Here is an 18,917-nt window from a genome sequence, read left to right as displayed (position 1 = left end):
AGTAGGTCAACAAGGAATCAGTCACTTCTAGTAAGAGAAGGTAACATCCTACTTACTCTAATCTTATGATGATTCACGAAGCCTTTGATCAAAGCAAAATGAATATTAGAAAGAGTTTCTAATGTTTCATTGTTTGAATTATCATATAAAAGATTGAGAGAGACATGAATAAGTGATTGAGTTTGATGTTGATCCATACTCGAGCACTTATTCAGGATGTAGTATGACTGAGGGATTGAATTGTACAGTAACTTGCCACTGAAGGGTATGTTTGGATTTGTCCAATACATTCCTCATCTTCCGGGTAGACATGATACGTTGCTAGACGTCAATCATGTCTTGTGGGTTGATCGGATCAAAGAGTTTGATTAGATCAAAGCATCAGAAAGGTTCTGATTGCTAAGTCAGGTTTAGCACTAAATTGAACCTAAATTGGATTAGAGGTATTCTAATCAGGTTAGGTCAACTTGCACCTGCACCTACTGCTGGCTAAGATAAGGAACCCAATGGGTCACACACAAGGGAATTGATCAAGAGTCTAATTGGATTAGATCATGTTTGCAAGATGAACATGCTAGCACGTGTTGCAAACCCTAGCTCCTGATTCAAATTAAATTCGAATATGATTCTTAGATTTGGTTGATCTAATATGATTAGATCATGACCTAATATGGGTTAGCCAAGAGTTGAAACCCATTTGGCTTTAATTAGACCTGATTTGATTAGGTTTAATGTTTTCTTTAAGTTGGTTAAACCCAATTGGATTGGGTTTGATAGGGCCTTCACTTCTGGACCATTGGATCGCTTCCTAGATGAAGGATCTGGTCCACTGGTTGGCGCCTTCATCTGGACCATTGGATGGCTTCCTGGATGAAGGATCTGGTCCACTGGTTAGCGCCTGAATCTGGACCACTGGATGGCTCTCTGGATGAAAGATCTGGACCGTTGCTCAGCGCCTGAATCTGGACCACTGGATGGCTCTCTGGATGAAAGATCTGGACCGTTGCTCAGCGCCTGAATCTGGACCATCGGTGATGGCATCTTGCTTCTGGACCATTGGATGGCACCCTGGATGATGATGCCCTGATCTGGACCATTAGATGGCGCCTAGATCTGGACCATTGGCTTTGGTTCACTGCATTTGGGCCCTTGGATCATCAGGATTTAAGAGGGAGATGTGAGAAAGAAGTTGATACACCCTTCTCCTTAGCACCCCATCATGATGGGATGCATCTCTTGGCACATGCCTCATCATGATGAGGTGTGTGGATGGGATGCATCCCTTTATGATGCATCCCTCCATCTCTTATAAATAAGGAGGTGCCTTGGGGTTCTAAAGATCATCCAAGAAAAAGCCTCTCCTTCTCTCTCCCTTATCCCTTCTTTCTTACAAGCCTCTCTCTTTTGTCCTAACCCAAGACAAGAGGGTCTTCTTTAGGACAAAAAGGCTAGTGAATGTTTTAGAGGTAGAAAGGAAGAAGGAAGTGAAGAAAAATCAGCCAATTAAATCCTTTGGAAGGATTGAACAATTAGAATCAAGTTTTGGTGGAGCTAGAGTCTTGAACCCATTCCTGTGTGGATCAACATCGGAGGGTGAACATTTGGGCACCTTAGGACATCTTCAGACATATTGGATATAGCGTGATAGGTATTCTTCTATACCAAGATTATATTTTCTACATTATTTGGTTATACTGTTAAGGCGATCTTGGCTTATTAGGGTTTCATATAATGGGTTTTATAAGAAAATTTTATAATCCCATATCTTCCGCTGCGCCCTAGGGCACTGGGAAACCCAACAGTGGTATCAGAGCCACCCTTAATTAGTTTAACCAAATGATAATACATGCTATTATCTTGATGCTATGAGATAGCTAGGTTGTTTGTATGCATGATTAGTTTATGCTATGAGATAGTGTTATATTCATGTTGTAGCACAGTATAATTGCTAGTACTAAATTATAGAATATGCAATGAGACCAATATAGTAGTATGAAAACTTTGGGCTGACCCATTCTGGAACAATCGACTCAGTTGGTGTCTAGGAAGGAAGCCACAGGTGGTTACTTAATTAGGACCTCACTCTCTGAGTGAGGGGTGCCTCCCACCTGCTTTCCTGGCCAATTATTTGATTGTCCTTTATGGTTGAGCTTAATGTTAGTAAGATACTATTATTTGAAAGCCCTCACTAAATTCATAATTAAGTCGTAGTGTTAATTGCTTTAAGCTGAGCCATTCTGAATCAATTGACTAAGTTGGTGTCTAGGAAAGAGGCTACAGGTGGTTATTTAATTAGGACCTTACTAAGTAAGGAGAGCCTCCCATCTGCTTACCTGGCCAACTATTTGATTGACCTCCATGGAAAAGCTAATTGCTGATATAACACTATAAAGGTCCTTCCTTCATGCTTAGATATTATTATGTCAATATCTACGCTAGCTTGTTGTGATTCCCACAAGGCTAGTATTAGGGATTGATATTGTAATATCTTGGTGCATATGATGCATATGGCATATTTTAATATGTTGCCTTGTTGTGATTCCCACAAGGGCAGCATTATTCAAATATGACTGTATAAAAATGAAGGGTTTGACTTAACTAGACACAATAGTTTGTTGTGATTCCCACAAGACTATATGTGTGCTAGAGGACAGAATAAAGTTGGGAATTGCATGGGATACAATTGGAAAGAGTTTCCTACCTTTGAACTTATAAGGGCTTGTTGTGATTCCCACAAGGTCTTTTATAAGGAATTTGGATCTCAACCCCACTAAGAAAATTAGTATTTTCTCGTTCATCATACTTGAGGGTTATGACATTCGATAAAAATAGTGGGAGTAACAATTAGATAGAAGTCCTTGTCTGATTGAATACATGTCATCATGATTGGTCTGCTTATATTAGTGTTCTTTGTAATTATAGATTAATTCTGCAAAAATGGCATCTTCACTCTCACTTAGAGGTATCTTAGATACAAACAAATTGACTGGTCCCAACTATGTGGATTGGTTGAGAAATTTAAAGATTGTTCTCACACAAGAAAAACTTTCCTACATTCTTGAAACCCCTGACCTAGGGTCAGCAGGGGAAGATGCAACTGAGGAGGAATTGGCCACATATCGTATGTGGAAAAATGATAGTTTGACTGTCAAATGTATCATGCTTGCTTCTATGAATAATGAATTGCAGAGGCAGCATGATAGCATGGATACTCACTCCATACTCCTTAACTTAAAGGAGTTATATGGTGAGCAGAGCAGAACTGCTAGATATGAGATATCTAAACAGTTGTTCCGTGCTAGAATGATCGAGGGATCATCTGTGCAAGACCACTGTTTAAAGGTTATAGACTTAATCACTCGATTAAGTCAACTTGGTTTTGCTATGGACAGTGAGCTCAGTCAGGATTTGATCCTGCAATCACTACCCGACTCATTCTCGCAGTTTGTCGTGAATTATCACATGAACAAACTGAATTCCTCCCTGCCTGAGCTTCTAAATATGCTGAAAACAGCAGAGTCTCACATCAAGAAGGACAAGGGTCCGATCCTTCTTGTTGGTGAGAGCTCAAAGAAGAAGTCGGGCAACAAGGGTTCAAAGAAAAAACTAAACCCTAAGAGTCGCATCAAAAAGAAGAAGGGAAAGAAAATCTCTGGACCCGGTACCTGTTTCCACTGTGGCAAGACGGGGCATTGGAAAAGGAACTGCAAGAGCTTTCTTGCAAGTGTGAAGCCTGATGCAAGTGTTGCATCAAAAGGTATGTTTTTATTACATGCCAATATGACATTAAGTTCTTCTGATTCTAATTCATGGGTATTGGATACCGGTTGTGGTTCTCACATATGCAAATCTTTGTATGGACTGCAGAAAATTAGAAGTCTGAAGAAAGGTGACTTCGAGCTATATGGCGCTGGAGGAGAATCCATCCAGGCTGAAGCTGTTGGCACCTACATACTGGAGCTACCCTCCGGAAAGTTCTTGAAGCTAGAAGACTGTTATTTTATGCCAAAAATCATTAGAAATGTAATTTCAATTCCTTTGTTGCTTAAGAAAGGATTCGAAATAAATGGAAAGAGCAATGGTTGCTCTATTTCTTTATCTAATGAGTATTATTGTCATGGCACTATGGAAAATGGTCTTTTAGTATTATGTCTTAATAATGTTATGTTTCATATTGGCAAAGATAATAAAAGAAAAAGAGAAAATATTAATAATACCCTCCTCTGGCATTACCGATTAGGTCATATTAGTGAGACAAGGTTACATAAGTTGTATAAAGATAAATTCTTTGACCCTTATGATTTTGAATCATTAGGAACTTGTGAATCTTGTCTTATGGGTAAAATGACCAAGTCTCCATTCTCGGGACATGGAGAAAGGGCAAGTGAGTTGTTAGAACTCGTACACACTGATGTGTGCGGTCCTATGTCAACTCAAGCTAGAGATGGATACTCTTACTTCATCACATTTACTGATGACTTATCAAGGTTCGGTTTTGTGTATCTAATGAAACATAAATCCGAAGCCTTTGATAAATTTAAAGAGTATCAAAGTATGGTCGAAAAACAAACTGGAAAGTGTATTAAAATCCTTCGATCTGATCGAGGAGGAGAATACCTTTCTAGTGAATTTTTAGACTATCTTAAATTAAAGGGTATACTCTCTGAATGGACACCTCCATATACGCCACAATTAAATGGTGTAGCTGAAAGAAGGAATCGTACCTTATTAGATATGGTACGGTCCATGATGTGCTTCACAAATCTTCCAATTTCCTTTTGGGGACATGCCCTAGAAACTACTGCATTAGTATTAAATAGAGTACCATCTAAGTCTGTATCTAGCACTCCATATGAGATATGGAAAGGAAAGAAACCTAATCTTAAGTATCTTAAGATATGGGGTTGTCATGCTTATGTCAAAAGAAATTTTGGACATAAGCTAAGTGCTAGATCGGACAAATGTATATTTGTAGGTTATCCTAAAGACAGTTTAGGATATATCTTCTATGATCCTACCGAACAAAAGGTATTTGTTGCTAGGCATGCCACTTTCTTGGAAAAAGAGTTTTTCTTAGAAAAAGGCAAGGATAGAAGAATTGAACTTGATGAAGTTCAAGACCTACAAGGTGAGACACATAATAATCCTCAACCAGATGTACCCATGGAAGAGGTACAACCACTACACACTACTCCTCTCCGAAGGTTAGAAAGAGTGCGAAATGCACCTAAGAGGTATGGATTTATCATTGAGAATGATGAAGCCCACATCATTGATAACGATGACCCTCTGACCTATTCGGAAGCTGTCAAGAGTAGGGACTCTGACAGATGGCTAGACGCCATGAAATCCGAGATAGATTCTATGTATACAAACCAAGTGTGGACTTTGGTTGATGCACCTGAGGGAGTGATTCCAATAGGGTGCAAATGGGTATACAAGAAGAAGATAGGAGCTGATGGCCAAGTAGAAACCTACAAGGCCAGGCTAGTGGCAAAAGGTTTCAGGCAAAAACAAGGTATCGATTATGATGAAACTTTTTCGCCAGTAGCTATGCTCAAATCTATTCGGATTATGCTTGCTATAGCTGCATACTATGATTATGAGATATGGCAGATGGATGTCAAAACCGCCTTTCTTAATGGTCACCTTGAGGAAGAGGTTTATATGACACAGCCAGAGGGATTTGTCTCAAAAGGGAGAGCAAATCAAGTATGTAAGCTTAAGAAATCCATTTATGGATTAAAGCAGGCATCTAGGAGTTGGAACATCCATTTTGACATGATAGTCAAAGAGTTTGGCTTCATTAAAAATATAGATGAACCTTGTGGGAGTGCTATTGTCTTCTTGATATTATATGTGGACGATATATTGGTCATTGGAAATGATGTTCCAATGATGCAATCGGTCAAGACTTGGTTATCAAAGAAATTTTCCATGAAAGACTTGGGTGAAGCATCCTATATACTTGGTATAAGGATCTATAGAGATAGATCTAAAAGGATGCTAGGTTTGTCCCAGTCTAGGTACATTGATAATGTGCTGAAGAGGTTCAGCATGGATGGAAGTAAGAAAGGTTTCTTACCCATAGGACATGGCATACAACTCTCTAGGAAGATGTCTCCTAAGACAACTGAAGAGAGGAATAGAATGAGTTCTATTCCCTATGCTTCGGCAGTAGGGTCGATCATGTATGCTATGTTATGTACCAGGCCTGATGTAGCTTATGCCTTGGGTATGGTAAGTAGATTTCAGGCAGATCCCGGGGAGGATCATTGGAAAATTGTGAAAAGCATTCTCAAATACTTGAGAAGGACTAGAGATGTTTTTCTAATTTATGGAGGATCAGAATTGAAACTAGAAGGCTATTCAGATTCTAGCTTTCAATCTGATCCAGATGATAGCAAGTCAATCTCTGGATATATCTTCACTTTGAATGGTGGAGCTGTGAGTTGGAAAAGTTCCAAACAGCAAACTGTAGCTGACTCAACTACTGAGGCAGAATACATAGCTGTTAGTGAAGCTGCTAAGGAAGCAGTCTGGATGAAGAAGTTCATCACAGAGCTGGGTGTAGTTCCTGAGATTGTCGGACCAGTCCCAGTTTATTGCGATAACACTGGAGCAGTTGCACAGGCTAAGGAACCAAGGTCTCATCATAGATCCAAGCACATTTTGAGACGCTTCCACCTTGTTCGAGAGATAATCGAAAGACAAGACGTCAAGATTGAACGAGTAGACACAAAGAACAATATAGCAGACCCATTTACTAAAGCTCTACCACAGCAGCAATTCAATCGTCACCTCGATTGTATGGGGTTAAAATATAAGGGCGATTGGCTTTAGTGCAAGTGGGAGATTGAAAGAGTAGATGCCCTATAAGCCAATCATTTGATGGGTTTCTCTTTGTAATCCTCCAAATCATGTACTTTGACACTCGCTATATATCAATAAAGGCATTGTGTTTCATCATTTGCTGCTTATCTATTTTATTATTGGATGATGAACCCCATAAATTAGGACATTGATTTTAGGGTTATGATGAGATTATACCAGTGAGACCTAAAATCCTAAAATCCTAATTTAGAATATTTCCAGTCAAATTGGTATATTGAGTCGGGGATCAATATTACCGGAAAGACTGGCACATCTTATGTATGCTCAATGTAGAGGGTGATTGATCTCACAATCACTTGTGTGAGACACTAATACAAAGATGTGGGTGCTCATTAGAGGAATGAGTTCACTGAAATGACCAGCCATGAGAACATCTTATGGATTCTTACTTAATTATCAAAAGATGGTTCTCATAGTGGGAGTTGTGCAAGTGATCCTTAGACCTGAGATCACCATGATACCTTGTGCACTTGAAGCTATATTTTGGTTTACCCTCATTCACGACATTGCGTTGTGTACGGGGTATTCTGGATATGGTGGATTTTGTACGAAGGTTGTGAGTAGGTCAACAAGGAATCAGTCACTTCTAGTAAGAGAAGGTAACATCCTACTTACTCTAATCTTATGATGATTCACGAAGCCTTTGATCAAAGCAAAATGAATATTAGAAAGAGTTTCTAATGTTTCATTGTTTGAATTATCATATAAAAGATTGAGAGAGACATGAATAAGTGATTGAGTTTGATATTGATCCATACTCGAGCACTTATTCAGGATGTAGTATGACTGAGGGATTGAATTGTACAGTAACTTGCCACTGAAGGGTATGTTTGGATTTGTCCAATACATTCCTCATCTTCCGGGTAGACATGATACGTTGCTAGACGTCAATCATGTCTTGTGGGTTGATCGGATCAAAGAGTTTGATTAGATCAAAGCATCAGAAAGGTTCTGATTGCTAAGTCAGGTTTAGCACTAAATTGAACCTAAATTGGATTAGAGGTATTCTAATCAGGTTAGGTCAACTTGCACCTGCACCTACTGCTGGCTAAGATAAGGAACCCAATGGGTCACACACAAGGGAATTGATCAAGAGTCTAATTGGATTAGATCATGTTTGCAAGATGAACATGCTAGCACGTGTTGCAAACCCTAGCTCCTGATTCAAATTAAATTCGAATATGATTCTTAGATTTGGTTGATCTAATATGATTAGATCATGACCTAATATGGGTTAGCCAAGAGTTGAAACCCATTTGGCTTTAATTAGACCTGATTTGATTAGGTTTAATGTTTTCTTTAAGTTGGTTAAACCCAATTGGATTGGGTTTGATAGGGCCTTCACTTCTGGACCATTGGATCGCTTCCTAGATGAAGGATCTGGTCCACTGGTTGGCGCCTTCATCTGGACCATTGGATGGCTTCCTGGATGAAGGATCTGGTCCACTGGTTAGCGCCTGAATCTGGACCACTGGATGGCTCTCTGGATGAAAGATCTGGACCGTTGCTCAGCGCCTGAATCTGGACCACTGGATGGCTCTCTGGATGAAAGATCTGGACCGTTGCTCAGCGCCTGAATCTGGACCATCGGTGATGGCATCTTGCTTCTGGACCATTGGATGGCACCCTGGATGATGATGCCCTGATCTGGACCATTAGATGGCGCCTAGATCTGGACCATTGGCTTTGGTTCACTGCATTTGGGCCCTTGGATCATCAGGATTTAAGAGGGAGATGTGAGAAAGAAGTTGATACACCCTTCTCCTTAGCACCCCATCATGATGGGATGCATCTCTTGGCACATGCCTCATCATGATGAGGTGTGTGGATGGGATGCATCCCTTTATGATGCATCCCTCCATCTCTTATAAATAAGGAGGTGCCTTGGGGTTCTAAAGATCATCCAAGAAAAAGCCTCTCCTTCTCTCTCCCTTATCCCTTCTTTCTTACAAGCCTCTCTCTTTTGTCCTAACCCAAGACAAGAGGGTCTTCTTTAGGACAAAAAGGCTAGTGAATGTTTTAGAGGTAGAAAGGAAGAAGGAAGTGAAGAAAAATCAGCCAATTAAATCCTTTGGAAGGATTGAACAATTAGAATCAAGTTTTGGTGGAGCTAGAGTCTTGAACCCATTCCTGTGTGGATCAACATCGGAGGGTGAACATTTGGGCACCTTAGGACATCTTCAGACATATTGGATATAGCGTGATAGGTATTCTTCTATACCAAGATTATATTTTCTACATTATTTGGTTATACTGTTAAGGCGATCTTGGCTTATTAGGGTTTCATATAATGGGTTTTATAAGAAAATTTTATAATCCCATATCTTCCGCTGCGCCCTAGGGCACTGGGAAACCCAACATATATAAAGACCACCCCTCTCATGTATGAGAAATTGATGATTGAATGAGAAAACCCTAGCCTTCCTCTTGTTCTTCTTCTTCGTCCTCCTCTTCTCTTCTTCTTCCTGCGTCTCTATAACCTCTTCTTCCTTCTTCCTCCCTTGTTCTTCCTTCTTCTCCTCTTCCCTTGCAGTGGTTCTACATCACAGGGTCGTATGTCGATTTACCCCAAAAAATAAAAAAAAATTAAAAATAATAAGGAGTGTAAAATCTACCTATCTCTTTCATCTTAGACCGTCAAACTTCACTAGGTAATTTAGTTAACCCTTTTAAAAAATATTAAAAGTGAAATTAAATTTTGTTTGATGATTGAAATAAAATAATGAAAAATAGGATGATTAACCAAATGATAGCGTTCGACGATTTTAGGTGGGTCAGGCTTGAGCGATTCGATCAATAAATCATAGAGTATGGACTCGATTAGGATCAAGGTTAATCAACATGATTCATCAATGAAGGTTTCAAGGACATTCAACAGGATGGGGTGGTCGGTCGCGCCAGAGCGGTTTAGAATCTCTTTGTGAGAGACAACTCAAGTCTATAGAACAAGTGGATGGGAACTCTGAGATCCATAGGTTCCGTTTACAAGGAGAAATAGAGAGATGAGAGAGAAGAAAGAGAAAATAAGAGAGAGAAATTAGAGAGAGATGGCTCTCTCTCTCCTCCTCTTCTTCTTCTCTTCTTTCTTTCTTCTTATTTCTTGGCAAAACAAAGGATGAAGGAAGAGGGTGGACCAGTGGTTGTTGTGGTCGTGGTCCAGCAAGGACGCAGCAGGCACCGATGAGGGGCAGTGAAGCGCAGCTGGCGGCAGTAGCTCGTCGGCTGAATTCAACCCCAAACAAAGCTGAACAGAAATTTTTTTGGCTCGGTTGTCCTCGGATCCCAGCCCACTCGCCGATAGTTATGGGATGGAAGAGAAGATTAGAGGAGTCTCTTATAGGCTAGAGGAGGTCGGAATCTGCCTCGACATTGGATTCCTCCGATGAAGTCGGAAGGAAGAAGACTCCCATTAGGAGTCTTCTTCATTGCACGTGCGCCCACCCTTCCTTTTTTTTATTTATTTGAACCTGGCTGGCTAGCCGACTTTGGACTAGGACAGGCCCAGTTGGCTTGTTTCTGAAAAGGATAACATGTACTACTTGGAGTTGGATTTTAGAACCCAAGGGTTTATCTAGTTCACCAACTGGATTTTGTCTCAAATAGTTGATCGAGTTCCACCTTCTAACAAGGTCTATGACCGTTAAATTACATAGTACTAGATACTTCTAGGGTACCTGACGTGAGTTTTCTTCTTGTTAGAAGGGAGCTATTAGGCAATTCCTCCTTTGCTTGTTAGTTTTCTGGTTGAGTGTTTGAGAACGATGAGCATCCTTAAACCCGTCAAGAGTGGAAGAGGCTGTGGCAATCCTACTAGGTTAACCTAGTAGTGTGCATCCCGACTCCTCGACCACTTGCATGCATCCCCACATCACTCCTTGCTATAGTCTTGCATTAGCTGCCTAACTTAGTCAATGGTAAGGCAATAGACACACCCTGACCCCCATGCTTACTACCAGTTCACTTTCTACTGCAACTAGGTTTTGCATGCACCTCAAGTATCCGATAGCCGCACTCTCACCTCTAGAACCCTATCGATGCATAATCTTCGCATTCGGAATGCCAACAGATGGTCAGCATCCACTATCAGATCAAAAGCAACTCCAGTCATCTGAGTCTTCGACAGCATTAACCAGCACATCATCAGAAGGTATCTGACTGCAGCAACTTCATCATGGATCCCCAATCGTAACCTCCTCACTATCGTATCCAATCAATAGATAGGAGCTTCGCCTACTGCAGGTATAGACTTTAGCCATGCATAAGACTATGCATGTACCTTTGCAATAGCTGCAAACTCTATCAAACAATATGCCAACAACAAAAGGCTTGAGAAAACATGGACCCAAACAACAGCATCAACTCCAAGTTTGAGTGTCTCTAGAAATAAATGGCTGTGAGCACCAAAACCATAAGGCAACTTTAGGCCTCTTCACAAGATATTTTGGCCTGATCGATGACACTTCTAGCCTTGCAACTTGCAGTACCACAAGTCATACAATTCCGACAGGAGTTCAATGCTGATAACTGGATGCATAGATATTGCTGCTATAACAAACAGAACTAGCAACTTGATGAGGATGAGCCCATTATGGATGATGAGGAGCCCACCCTCATTCTTCATCAAGTCTTATGACTTCCGAAGGAAGCAAAGGTGGATTGGAGGTGCAACATCATCCACCATCAAATTGCTTGCCAAGAGCACATCATCTTCCTCATCAACAGTGGCAATAGTAGGAATATGGCCTTTAGGGAGCCTAAGCACAATCTTGGACTCATGACCATCTACAGCACTACGTATTAGTGAGTTTTCCTAGTCAAAGACTAAACCATATTGGTCAATCACGGATGCCTAGTGTTCTTCAAATCAATAAGGGCTCGAGGATGAAGTCTAGTTTGATGTCATCCCCATGAAAGTTAGCAATCTCCTTCATAGGTATCCATGGCTTTTTGATTACAATATCATTGACCGAGATAATACCTATACCTTCACTCTCAATAGGAAGCCAAATCTAGAGAAGAAGAAAACTGTTGAAACACAAGTTCTCTCCTTCTGATAATTCAAGGAGAAGAAAGCTAGTTTTACCTTGTCATTGGTAGCTAAAATCTGAGATACCCTCTAAAGCTGACCAGGGGTATCAACTAGAGATCCAAGAGCTCTTAGGCCCTATTTGGGAGAGCTTTTGGAGGGCCAAAAAGTACTTTTTGGCCCTCCAAAAATACTTTTAGATGAAAGTGTTTGGTAAAAATTTCGGAAAGCTGTTTTAGCTTTTTCAAAAAACTAAAAACAGCTTTCTGAAAGAAGCTTTATTTTGGAGCTTTCCAAAAAAGCTATTTTGATCTTTGTCAGAAAGCAATTTTTTTGACCAAAATATCTATAATAAAATATAACAATTATATACTTTGTCTCTTTATAAACCTAAAAATCTGCTGGAGCCCTAACAAAGAACTCCCTTCCGTGCAAAAAAAGATATTCTTATTTTCTATTATTGTATTATACTATAAATATAATATTATATTACATTATATCATAATACATTAATATGTTATGTTAAATAATTTAATATTATATTAAATTATTATGCTATAGTATACAATATTATATTACTATATTATAATAATATTATATTACATTACAATAATATTATACTATATCATATATTTATGTATTAATATATGTTATCTTTTATTATGCTCTGTTGTATAATACTATGCAATGTTCTTTATGGTAATTTTGCCATACAAAAGTACTTTCTCAGTTTGTTCACCAAACACAATATTTTAGAAATGTAGTTACCAAATAGCAAACAACTTTTTATAAAAGCTCTACTTCAGAAAGCTTTATTTTCAACAGCTTTACTTCTAAAAGCTCTACTGCCAATATCTCTCGCAAACAAGGCCTTAGACCCCGAGGATGTGGTCCTTAAGGACTTATCAGGAGGTCTCCCACCCAAGAGGGATATGGAACATACCATTGATTTAGTCCCATGAGCACTACTATTGTAACATCTTCCTCACTATCACAGATTTCCCACTAAACATGAAAACCTGAAGCAACATGCCGAAGGATGGCTACAAAGGGCTTCATTAAGGGAGCTTAAGCTCAAGTGGAGTACCAACTCTGCTTACACTCAAGAAAGATGCATCTTGGAGGTCTTCATTAACAATCAAGCAATTAAAAAAGTAACTATCGAGTATTGGTTCCCTATAAGGAGACTTGGTGACATGCTCTATTCCCCATACTTCTATTTTTTCTTGGTAGAGAAGGTTTTCATTTCCTTCTTTTTGGTTGACACCTAATTTTTAAGTGCCCTTCATTGCCGATATTGTAATCGATTGATCTAGGTCACGGACCTCCAACGTCGCCCCATTGAAGCGGCCAATATAGTCCATGAGGGACTCTTTCTCCTTCAACTTGATGTCGAGCAGTGCATTTGAGCTGCGATGTTGTCTTCGGATGAAGGCGAAGTGTATCGCAAAGAGGTGGACGAGCTGCTCGAAGGAGTGGATGGACTTGGGCCGAAGTCCGGAGAACCAGAACCAAGCCTTCTTGTGCAGGGTTGCATGAAAGGCCTTGCAAAGCACGACGTCGATGGCTCCGTGCAGCATCATAAGAGCCTTAAAATTCTCAAGATGATCTAGAGGATTAGAGATGCTGTCGTATGGCTCTACTTAGAGCATCTTGAGCCGAGGTGGGATCGGTTTCTTTATGATCTGCCTGTTGAAGGGGAGTTCTAGGAAGAAGCTAAGGTCGTTGTTCACCCTCAGATATTGTCCTCTAAGGGCTTGAATCTGCCGGCCTATCTCCTCAATTCTCCTATCAAGGTCAAAGTTTCGGTGGGGCAGGGCCTCCACATAGTAAGGGGGCAAGAGGCTCGGAGCACGCTATTTTCTATCCCGACCAAGACTGCTTTTCTGGGTGCAACGACTCTGGAGGATCATTCCGAGTCTCAGCATCGATAGTTGTGGCTGACTAGGTGCATGCGGTGCGCCGGTGACTGAGAATGGTGGCTGGGCTGGCCAGACTCCGGCTAGACCTACTCTGATCATGTTGTTGCCTACTGCAGGCTCTAGACTGCCGTGGTTAGCGCCTGCACTTGTTGAATAAGCAGGTTGAACTGCTCATTGCCCATAGGTATAACAGATTGTTTAGGCAGAGCAGGTTCTAAGCTTTACAATGACTCTCGAGAGGTCGGAATACGACATTTTGAAGCATGCGATGCACTGTGGGCTCCTCGTGGCCTCATGCTGGTGATCTCTCTCTTTGATTAATATTAATGTAGCTGGAGGGCAGGCCCTTTCTCTAGCGCCATTCTATTGCCACTGAATTTGGGACGAAGGTTAGAGTGCAACTCGAATGACCTTGAGGTTGACTGAGGGTGAGCTAAGCAGGTTGATCGAGGTGTGGAAAAGTGGATCTCCTCCAAAGGTAGCATTCAAAAAGTTTGCTTGCTAGAGAGTTTTGGATAGGAGACCCTCCAATACCTAAGTCAGAATAGAGAGGTAACAATGTGAAAGAGAGAAATTTCAGCAGAGTAGCGTTCTCTATGAATAGTAAATTACCTACCTCTTAAGGTCCCCCGAGCTACCTCTTTATATAGGGGAGCCCGTTTTGTCATTATCTGGGTTGATGTGGCGTGCACTGATGGCGAAAAAATGACTGGTAGTACGACCGTGGTGTAGGAGCCAATCTATGTGGGCGACATGCAGCGTTGGTTGGGCACAACCGTGTTGCTACCACGATTGCGGGCTGCCAAAGCTATCAGTTGTTAGAACTATCAGTCCTTGTCAACATGTGCTGATTGTTCTTCTCGGCTGACTGGCTTCTCGGCCGGTAGCTCTTCGACTGATCGTCTCTTCGGCTGGGGGCTCCTCAGTTGGTCAGCTCTTCGGTCGGGGTCGAAATCATTCTTCTTGATTTATGTCTGAGGTCAAAGAGGTGGTCTGGCACGAGATCGAGGTGGCCAATATTTTTCCCATCAGCTTTCATTTTAACTAGCATTAAGCTATCTTTTCAAAGCTTCCTTAATCACCTCAACAAAAATTCAGATGAGAGAGATATGACAAAACTAACCACAATACATTAGTTTAGTGAATCTCACAAGAAAGAGATGATATAGTACCAAATTTTCATCATCGTATACGACCTTGCCACACATTACTCATGACTTACCGACAATGTAGACCTAGTCCTAGTCAGAGTCATGCTATTAGATACAATCAAGAACGTTATTATTTATCATTATATGCTTTAAATTTCATCTAGGAACCATCAAACACATAATTTGTTCCCATTAGTATTCTATGTCATATTACATAGTTGAGTTAAATAGTCAAATCTTAAAATACTCATGAGTCCTAATGGTCTAATTAGTCTAATGGACACTAAGACCTATAAATGCCCAGGTTCACTAAAAGTATTGCTTTTCTATGAAATGCTAGTTATCCACCAGTTTTTCCTATCAAAGCAAATAGTAAGGTTGATTTAGAAAAAGCTAACAAGCGGCGCTCCTGCAATCCATAGTACTGATTTTATATGTCACTATAGGTTTTAATAAAATCTTCAATTGCTCGTTATTTATCATGTTCATCATACTTGTTTTTAAAGATTGATCTTTGATTTAAATCCTAAATACCTATTTAGGATAGAGACCAATTGACCCTCATTATGTTTAGAACTTGAGCTTATTTTCTATCTTCAAGCAATGTAACCCAAAATAACACACTAGCCACTACTGCTTCTTTGATGGCATCCGTAATTAGTTCTATCTCCATTCAGTTTAATCTCATGTTTGCCCTCACTCAGGTTCATGCGATATTATCCTTTTTTCAATTATGCATGACAATAAAGATCAACTAAAGATGACTTCTATCTAATGAAATGTGTTAACTCAGTTCATTAGTCAATCTCATCTTAGGAGAGATCTAGTTAGGTCAGCATTGCCCAACATAACATCCCTTTCTTTTGTGCAACCACAACCCTTCTGCGCCTTCTATGGGCTTGGCCATGATATTCATAGGTCTCAATTTATTAAATAGAGGACTTTGGTAAGAGTCATGTCCCATCTTCTGGCTTTCATTGCCATGCTACATTAAAGTAGGTTGGGAGCATAACACTAGCTTCAGAGTGACGTAGTGGAAGGCTAAATTATCTAAGCAATGATTTTAAACTTCCAAGCAAAAATTAAAATAATACTAGGAGCAAAATAACTTCAAAAACTAAAGGCTTATCAAAGGAACCAAAGCACCTAAGAATAGCTAGAAGATCACCAAGGCCCCACCACCATGGACTCCGCCAACTGACACTGCTCTAGCATGCCTTCATAAAGGACTTCACCAACCAGCTTCGCCACTGCTTCACAAAATTCAGTAATATTTTATAGCAAAATTCATAAAGGACTTCACCAACTAGCTTGCACAAAATCCAAGATGCAGAAATATTTTATAGCAAGCATGAGCTCAAGTGCACTCAGGAAAAAGCAAACTTCATTTTTTTTTTTTGCTAAACAAAAGCAAACTTCATTGATCAATGAAAATATGAGGTACACTGGAGGCTCTGGGACCCATACAAGGGATATGGATGACCAGGTATCCTTGAAGTCCAAGTTAAACACAAAAATAAACTCGTATAATCACTACTAAGCAAAGTCATCAAAATAAAGCTTTTTGAAGGAAAACCCTTCAGATGGTGACCTAATAATAGTTGGAACAATATGGGTAATAGTCATGTTGCCATTAGATGGTTCTGATGATGAACATCATACCATTGGATCATGGTAAACTCCTTCTGCTTCCTTGAATGATGCTCTAGCAGAGGCCCTCTTTTTTGAGCAATACCTTGGCTTCCATTGGATGAGGCAAATTTTGGGCTTGGACACAAACTTCTTGTGGTCTTCTTAAAGACTTCGCTAGCGTTCTTTATTCTAATGGTGGTCTTCATGCTATCAGAATGGTTCTAATAATGCACTATATGACCTCCTCTAGGTCTCTTCTAGTTTCTGGACTGGGCCTAAACTGTATTAGCTTTCCTGCGTGAAGGAGTTCGTTTCCTATGAACGAAGGGCTTGGAATTTCTCATAGAGGTCTAGGCTTATACATTACAATCTTCAGCTTACCTTCCAAATTCAAGTGCCTCTTTCCACTTTACTAAAATTTTTAGTAGGTCCTCTTCCTTGTCAGCACAATTTCATGATCAAGGATGGCCTTGATTTTCTGATTCTTTTGCCGTGTTGGAGCCATGAGTTGCAAGTCTCTAACGTTATCAACAATCGACCATCCTTCAAACTAGCATACGAGATTAGCAACATTAATGAAGGTGGGCTGAGTGTAGATCCTTGTCTCCCACTCAAAATGGTGCTAAAGCGTCTAAGATATTACCACGTGGCCCAAGTGGGTCTCCTTCAAGCCTATTATAGATGAGGACTTTGTCGCCAGGCTTATATTGGATTCTTTTGATGTTCTAGTTGGCCAGTCTTATTAATATTTTTGCTATCTTCTTTCAGACTTTCTCTTGCACTTACTAGATATGCCGCAAGAAAATTTGCCCCTTTGAGACAAGTCCTAATGGATTTCTGCATTGGGGCTAAAGCTATTGATTGCTAGGGTGCTAGTCCTATCAGGACTTCCAAGGGAGCGGTTGATGTTACTGCTGTAATCAATTAAACTCGACTTAGAAAGAAAGATGGTGTGTTGTGTAACAACCCAGGACCTCACCCAAAATGACTAGCCGGAAGGTATTATTTGGATTCCTCGATCCTGTATAAGTATCCAAGATCTACCCAGCGAATAATCAATGTGGGACTAAACACACGCCCGCACGGGTCCTTACATACTCCCTTCGTTCAAGCCCTGACGTTCTCGTCAGGCTAAGTGTTCAAATCTATTCAAATCTAATCACAACACCATTATTGGCCTGTGGTCAACCCTAATGGATCCGTACTGCAGTGTCCCTTAGTCCACATAGGTTATGAGCCGGGTCCGCTCGATACCATTTATCACAACCCAGGACCTTACCCAAAATGGCTAGCCGGAAGGTATTATTTGGGTTTCTTGATCCTGTATAAGTATCCAAGATTTATCCAGCGAATAACAAATGTGGAACTAAACACACGCTCGCACGGGTCCTTATATGTTGTATTTTCTGTGTGATAAGACTTTATAATAGGTTCTTCGAACTTCTATTTCAACTTCAATCTTCCCATGGTCAAGGATTGGAAGACACTAGGAAACTAGAATTCTCGGTTGACCCATTAAAAAATAACTCATGAAATTGATGTCATGGTTGAATACTACGTTATTCAGATCTTATGCAAACAAGCTAACTCTTTTAAGAAGAGTTTGGCAACATATGACATCAAAAGCTTTCATATGGGTAATGACATGGGTCATCTTGGAGAGTCAATCCATCAACATATATATGGAATCATATCCTCCTCTGTTCTTGGTAACCCTAAGATAAAGTTCATACCTGGATTTTCCCAAGGCCTTTCAGAGACTAGCAAGGGAATGTATGGTCTGGTTATCGATACTTTGAAGTTGGTTGATTGGTAGATTGGACACTTATTAGCTTTTCTTATATCCTTTTGAATACTCAACCAATAGAAATGCACTTCACTAAAGTGACAGTTATATCTCAGCTGAAATGTCGAATTAGGCCTCTTGTGTTTGATTTATGAATGATTTGATCATGCATAGATATCCCTAGAATGCAAAGACATGAATAAGTAGCCATCTTATAGAAGAAATCTGGATTTGCATATTTTACCAAAGCCACTTTCATAGAGCCCTATGACCTGATCGAAGCCAATTAATTTTACAGACATGTACCAAGCAGACAAGCCTATTGGCTTAGGGCACCGGCAACCTTGTTTCAACTCCTGCCTTGTGGGCTAAATTCTTGCAGAAAGTTGCTCCACTTAGCATGCTTGAAGTTCAATATCCTTTAGGAGTTCAGATAGAGCTCCATAGCTGAAAGCAAAGCATGAACTCCCTATAGATGGGATAATGTCTCTAGTGTTTTATAGTTT

General features: G+C 40.2%; 1 protein-coding gene across 2 annotated transcripts in view; it reads left to right on the top strand.

Annotated features, from left to right (window-relative positions):
• The window catches only part of LOC103706190 (MADS-box transcription factor 23-like), a 41,235-nt gene that overhangs the window by 8,966 nt on the left and 13,352 nt on the right, over positions 1-18,917 (top strand). The gene's annotated exons all lie outside the window — the stretch shown is intronic.

This window comes from Phoenix dactylifera, chromosome 5, assembly GCF_051530095.1.
Source record: "Phoenix dactylifera cultivar Ajwa chromosome 5, Ajwa_hap1_PhDact_Kaust_v1.1, whole genome shotgun sequence".
In the NCBI taxonomy this organism is placed as follows: domain Eukaryota; kingdom Viridiplantae; phylum Streptophyta; class Magnoliopsida; order Arecales; family Arecaceae; genus Phoenix; species Phoenix dactylifera.
Note: the sequence above shows the minus strand (reverse complement) of the source record. Positions and strands in the feature narration are given on the sequence as shown.